Source organism: Amblyomma mixtum, chromosome 9 (assembly GCF_055824585.1).
Source record: "Amblyomma mixtum isolate Tamu chromosome 9, ASM5582458v1, whole genome shotgun sequence".
NCBI lineage: Eukaryota > Metazoa > Arthropoda > Arachnida > Ixodida > Ixodidae > Amblyomma > Amblyomma mixtum.
The window spans coordinates 36,951,374-36,958,248 of NC_143020.1; positions in this window are offsets into that span (position 1 = coordinate 36,951,374).

The following is a 6,875-nucleotide window of genomic DNA, read 5'->3' on the forward strand; positions in this document are numbered from 1 at the left end:
AGGGAGCCAGTTATGCGCACTTCCCTGCCTTAAAATGACACAACGCTTTAAATTGCATTCCAGCCCATGCAGCGCACATCAGTCACTACCAGCACGCAGCTTAAAGCATCATGGAGGAGTTCGCTGTTCCAAGAGGTCATTTTTGCGCCTTTCCTTTGCTTTACAAGCTCCTGGTTTATTGGTTTCGCAACCTAAAGCTCGATTCAGGGGCGGTATTCTCCCGGTGTCGCCTTTTGCAGCATGTCCACTTCGCGCTTCGCTAATTGGCTCTAGCCGCGGTGACGGCGGCCTGACGACAACAGTCCGCCTTCTGGCTACGCCATCGGGATGTCACCTCCACGTGCTACGCTTTGTCCGACAACGGAATGCGCTGAACTGATTCTAGCGGGCGACGGGCTACGAAATTCATACTAGACGCCATGGATTGCACTCTCCTTGCCTGGTTTCTGAGCAGCGAAGAAGAGTGCCGTGTCCGCGGACATCGTGACCCGTTTTCCTTGCCCGATGAATCTTTTCGGCGGCATTACCGGCCGCCCAAGAGCACAGCACAGTGGCTAACCTCTGATCGGCCGGGCTGCCGCTCGCCATACGAGCTTACTTTCCACCGCCTAAACAGACGACGAAGCAAACGTTGCCCGCTGCGACGGGATGGCTTTGACAGCGTTTGCACTAGCGGCTACATGACCCTTTAAGGCGTATTAATGCACGTTAGCGCCACGAAACAGTGTCCGCACGAGCCAAAGAGGATTTAAAGCAATGTGACGACTTTTACAAACACACAACTGTACATTAAACACCGCCGTGTTGACGTTAGTAATGTTCAGACACCGACATGAAAAGCGCCATTTTCTTAACGGCTTAAACCGCACTCGCGCTCGTAAAACTCACGCTTGTAAAACGAAGGATAAATTGAAATAAGTGTCATCAGCCTTGTATTGCAAATACTCATTCACTGTAGTACGTACATTATGCTGATGGAAATAAAAAATAAACATCTCTGCAATGATTAACAACTACTAATCAAAGATACGAAACTTCTGCTGCTAGTGAATCAGCAGTGGTAAAATGTCGCTGCTCGGAGTGAATGAAAGCACCGCCGGTGGAAGTGCCGGTCGCGTTTCCCGTTTCTTCGAGCATTTGTATGCACTTTTTTAGGCCCCGCCCTAATTCGACCTGTCGCAAAAGGCGACACCAAGAGAATACCGCCAAAGGTGTCCACTGCTGGCTACATTGGAGAGCAGTGACGGTGGCGCCGCGATACGGAGCAACGGGCGCCAAGCAGCTGCGCTTTTAGTTCGCAAGTTGTCTGTAACTGCGTATACATGTCTCTCTCAAATTCTTTGCCTCAATCTATCGAAAAGCTTGAAGAGCTGATGAGTTGCACTCAAATTTTGCATTAGGAAGTAGCGTAATTGTCGGCAGTTTATGTAACGTGCACTGACATGGCAGAGTACACGGGCCTCTAAAATTTCCCCTCCATCGAAGTTCGAAAGCCATGGCAGGGATCAAACCTGAGCCTTCCGAATAAGCAGCAAAGCTGCTTATCCAGTCATCCACAGCGTACCCTGCGCAAATCATTGAGAAGAAAAAAAACTGTTTAAATGAAACAAGAATAGTAATTCTCAAGAAAAAAATGGGCAGTGGTTTAGCTCAGGTTAAAACGTGTAAATTGGGTTAGCAATGGTGCGCTCGTTCTTCTGGCGATACTTCGGCGCGTTGCCTTCGCCTGGTAGCTTTGCGGCCTTCCTGAGCAGTCAGGTGTTGATATTCGTCCGTGATCGATGACGTGGAACCACTCTGCGAGGTAGAACATTGTCGCCGAGCTGCATCTTTTGCACGACGCTTTGCACTACAATCTTCACGCTGTTCTGGCGTCTCTTGTGCACGATGTCGCTTTCTCGCTTCTTTCTGTCGCTGCCACTTCTGCTTAGAGGACTGCATAGCAAAGTATTCACGGCAAGGCAAGGGCGCATTTATTGAGGCTTAACAGCGCCGGAGCATGGGCACCGCCACATTTGGTAACGTCACCATTCCGCCACGCTGCCAGGGAGTCCACAGACGCCATCGCTAGTTCGGCTGTTCGCATTGCTCGTCGGTAAATTGGTTTTTGAGGAAATGAAATGTGTCTGCCTTGCTTATATCGGCGGGCACCTGAACCTCGCCATAACGGGAAGGGAGGAAAGTGGGAGTGGAAGAAGACACCGTATTTACTGGACGGGCCTTTGTTCACTCGAAACCATCGAGCTGTCATGGCGGAGTGGTTAGCGTGCTTGTCTCGCACTCCGGAGACCCTGGATCGATTCCTCAATTCGACCAATTTCCTACTAGGTGATATTTATTTACGTGGCCTGACTAGAAATTAAGCTAATTGCTTAACCGATATCATTCAAGTGCTATCGATAGACTGCGCGCCAATTCTGCTAACGCCGGCTTCGAAGGGCAGAAGTGGCTGACCTGCTAGTGGCGCCATCTGTCGTAGACAGAGCAAACTGGTCAACGCCGCTGCGGCGCGGCGCGCCGACGGCGATGCCATCTGGCAGAGCGCGGCTGAAGAAACGCTGTTCAAGGTCATCCGTCCCTACCGACCCGGGCTACACGACGAGGCGAAACCCACAGTAGTACTGCTAGGACAATAAAATGGACCATATGCGTCGTGATGCTAGGCAAAGTTAAGTACAAGAGAAATGCATGGTAACTTCACCTTCCAGCTGGAATATATCCAGCAACAATGTATTGGCTATTATAGTTTGCTACAGAATGAATTGCAGCAGAAGGGTCTAGTTCAGTAATCCCGCCGCGATGGCTCATTGGTTATGGCACTCGGCTGTTGACCCGAAAGGCGCGATTTCTGTCCTGGCGGTGGTCAAACTTCGATGGAGGCGAAATTGTAGAGGCCCGTGTACTGTGCGATGTCAGTGCTTGTTAAAGAGCCCCAGGACAATTGGTAAATTGTGTTTCTTGGGATGGAAATGGCGCAGTGTTGGTCTAACATATCTCGGCAGACGCCTGAACAGCCCCGTAAAGGAAGGAAGGAACGCGAGAGTGAAAGAAGAAAGAGAGAATGAGGTGCGATAGGGGAGGTCTCCGGAATAATTTCAACCACCTGGGGATCTTTAACGTGCACTGACATTGCACAGCGCACGGGTGCCTTTTCGTTCCGCCTCCATCGAAACGCGCCCGCCGCGTCTGGTATGAACAGCAGTACTCCGGTTGAGTAAAGCGCCCTAACCACTGAGCCACCGCGGCGGGCTAAAGACCCTCAGGTGGTCGAAGTTTCCTTAGCGCTTCACTACGGTGTCCCTCATAGGCTTAGTCACTTTGGGATGTTAAACCCCCATAAAACTATACGTAAAGCTATGCATCGTGACGGACTTAGGATGCGCGTCTCAGATAATATGTACGCATATTAGTGCATATGCACGGGTGTGTTTTCGCGCTGCGATGTGGGAAAAACTATGCGATCATCGCTGTCACAGCGTCGAATCACGTTTGGAAACCCCAGTGAATGCCATCGTTCTTTCATCGTCACGTCATGTTGTGTTTGGCTTCCCAAAATCCTTCCCGTTAAAATTTTGCCTTGCGGCTCCATCGAAACGTGGCCGCTGCTTAGATGTATAAGCAGGAGAGAGGGAGAAAACAGATGTCCTCATTCCGAAATGTATTACGAAGGCGCTAGGCCTTCCAATAGAATCCTCGACGGAGTGACTCCTAGGGTTACGGGTACATAACACATGAATAGAACTAGTGGATGGCTGCCGTGGTGGCACAGTGGTTATGGGGCTCGCCTGCTGACCCGATCATCATCATCATCATCATCAGCCTGACTACACCCACTGCAGGGCAAAGGCCTCTCCCATGTCTCTCCATTCACCCTGTCATTTGCTAGTTGCTGCCACTGTATCCCCGCAAACTTCTTAATCTCATCCGCCCACCTAACTTTCTGCCGTCCCCTGCTACGTTTGCTTTCTCTTGGAATCCACTCCGTTACCCTTAAGGCCCAGCGGTTATCTTGCCTTCGCATTACATGCCCTGCCCAAGCCCACTTCTTCCTCTTGATTTCAACTAGGATGTCATTAACCCGCGTTTGTGCCCTCACCCACTCCGCCCTCTTCCGATCTCTTAACGTTACACCTATCATTTTCCTTTCCATAGCTCGCTGCGTTGTTCTTAGCTTAAGCTGAACCCTCTTTGTTAGCCTCCACGTTTCTGCCCCATTGGTGAGTACCGGTAGGATACAGCTGTTATATACTTTTCTCTTCATGGATATTGGTAAGCTACCATTCATGACCTGAGAGAACCTGCCATACGCGCTCCACCCCATTCTTATTCTTCTAGTTATTTCCCTCTCATGACCCGGATCTGCGGTCACTACCTGCCCTAAGTAGACATATTCTCTTACTACTTCTAGCACCTCGCTAGAAATTGCGAACTGCTGTTCCCTTGCAAGGCTATTGAACATTATTACTTTGGTTTTCTGCATGTTAATTCTTAGCCCCACCGTTCTACTCTGCCTGTCTAGCTGATTGATCATGCTTTGCAGTTCTTGTCCTGAGTGGCTTAGCAAGGCAATATCATCAGCGAATCGCAAATTACTCAGGTATTCTCCATTAACTCTTATCCCCAACTCTTCCCATTCCAGTCCCCGGAATACCTCCTGTAAGCAGGCAGTGAAGAGCATTGGCGAGATCGTGTCCCCCTGCCTGACACCTTTCCGTATTGGAATTTTATTGCTGACTTTATGGAGAACTATAGTAGCTGTGCAATCGTTATAAATATCTTCCAATATTTTCACATAGCACTCTTCCATACCCTGATTCCGCAATGCCTGCATGACAGCTGAGGTTTCCACTGAGTCGAATGCTTTCTCGTAATCAATGAAGGCTATATATAGGGGTTGGTTATATTCTGCGCATTTCTCTATCACCTGACTGATAGTGTGAATGTGGTCTATTGTTGAGTATCTTTTACGAAAGCCGGCCTGATCATTTGGTTGACTAAAGTCCAAGGTTGTCCTGATTCTATTAGTGATTACCTTAGTAAATACCTTGTAGGCAACGGACAATAAGCTGATCGGTCTGTAATTCTTCAAGTCCTTGACGTCTCCTTTCTTATGAATTAAGATAATGTTAGCGTTCTTCCAAGCTTCTGGTACTCTCGAGGTCACAAGGCATTGCGTATACAGGGTGGCTAGTTTTTGTAGCACAATCTCTCCTCCGTCCTTCAGCAAATCTGCTGTTACCTGATCCCCACCAGCTGCTTTCCCTCTTTGCATTGCTCCTAAGGCTTTCTTTACTTCCTCCTTCTTTACTGGCGGGATGTCCCATTGCTGTGCTCGACTGCCGCCCTCAGTAACTTGATGATTACATTCGCTACTGTATAGATTTGTGTAGAACTCTTCGGCTAATTCAACTATCTTATCCATATTGCTGATGACATTGCCCTGTTTGTCTTTTAGCGCATACATCTGGTTTTTACCTATGCCCAGTTTTCTCCTCACTGATTTTAGGCTACCTCCATTCCTTAGAGCATGCTCGATTTTCTCCATGTTAAACTTTCTTATATCGGCTACCTTGCGCTTATTTATTAACTTAGATAGCTCTGCTAGTTCTATCCTGTCTGTTGAGTTAGACGTCCTCATGCTTTGACGTTTCTTAATCAGATCTTTAGTCTCCTGAGATAGCTTGCTGGTATCCTGTCGAACAATCCTACCACCTACTTCTGCGGCGCACTCTGTAACGATAGCTGTAAGATTATCATTCATTGTTTCAACACTACGGTCGACTTCTTCAGTTAAAGCGGAAAATCTGTTTTGCAGCGACATTCTGAATTCCTCTACCTTCCCTCTTAATGCTAACTCGTTAATAGCCTTTCGAATCACCAGTTTCCTCCGTTTCCTCTTCAAATCTAAGCTAATACGAGACCTTACCATTCTGTGGTCGCTGCAACGGACCTTACCGAGGACATCCACATCCTCTACGATGCCAGGGTGTGCACACAGTATGAAGTCTATTTCATTTTTAGTCTCACCATTGGGGCTCTTCCACGTCCACTTCCTGTTTGCTCGTTTGCGGGAGAAGGTATTCATAATCCGTAAATTATTTCTTTCTGCGAACTCTACTAATAACTCTCCCCTACTGTAACCGATAGTCGCTGGTTTTATCCTTGCCGCGGCGGTGTAAATTCGGTGGAGGCGAAATTCTGGAGGCCCGTATACTGCGCGATATGAGAGAGAGAGAGAGAAACTTTATTACAACAAGAATTCGGGGCACCCCCAGGGTCCCCGCACGACCCCACTGCACTCAAGTGTTTATGTTCCTAAGGTCCATAACACTGGCAGCCCGGTTGGTGGCGATGGTCTGCACGGCCGGGTCCTCCGAGTGCAGCAGGGTCTCCTAGTCCTCCCAGGTCTTGAGGTTCTCTAGGGCCCGCGGGGCAGGGTTCTGATCGGGCGCTGCACTACTAGAGGAGCATACACATCAAAAGTCTTTGATAAAGTGGATTGAAAAGTTTTACAGAGACATTTAAGACTGCTTAAGGGTGGGAATGCGAAAGCGTTACTGAATGGGAGTGAACTGACCCCTGCCCCCCCCCCCCCCCACACACACACACACGTGCGCGCACGTGTCACACCGGAAACGAGGCTGCCAACCTTTTAGCCCGAGGTTCTTTAAACCGGGCTCAGGTGGCCTCGGGGATTCACGAACGAGAGCATGCACTCCTTCACGAGCTGACGCAGGCATACAGAGCCTCACGCCAGCTCTACCCCCCGCCCCACCCCTCCCTAGATAACAAACACGCAACACTCTGGTGCAGACTACAGACACACACAGACACACTCCCCTCACCCCTTACCTTAGCCCACATCATCCCTCCTT